Source organism: Rhagoletis pomonella, unplaced genomic scaffold (assembly GCF_013731165.1).
Source record: "Rhagoletis pomonella isolate Grant_MI unplaced genomic scaffold, Rhpom_1.0 Rhpom_scaffold_00008, whole genome shotgun sequence".
Lineage (NCBI taxonomy): Eukaryota > Metazoa > Arthropoda > Insecta > Diptera > Tephritidae > Rhagoletis > Rhagoletis pomonella.
In genome coordinates this window covers 4632510-4632900 of record NW_023458562.1, presented here as the reverse complement: position 1 = coordinate 4632900, position 391 = coordinate 4632510, and positions in this window count along the sequence as shown.

Sequence of the window (391 nt, the reverse complement as noted above, 5' to 3'; positions counted from 1 at the left end):
GCGTTTAGTTTTTCGCATCGTGTTTTTACATATTCGTAATTTAAATTCTTTTTTTAATAGAATCAATTGGAGGTAGTTCATGATTGTGTGTGGATTAATATCACAACACTGAGGATTTGGCAAAAGCCTTTTTCATCTATTAAAAAACAACACTTACGGGGCAATGTTTATTGTAAGAACAACATTTTTTTCTATGAATCGACATACTTTAAGCATTGTTGACGCTATTTCCATTTGAATGAGGAAATAGCGTCAATGACTTTATTTCCAAATTTTTGTTGACTTTATTTCGCTTTTGAAAAGGTAATAATGTCAATTGACTTTATTTCGCACCAGGGTGGGAAATAAAGTCAATTGACATTATTTCCATTGACCTTATTACCTGTCACCG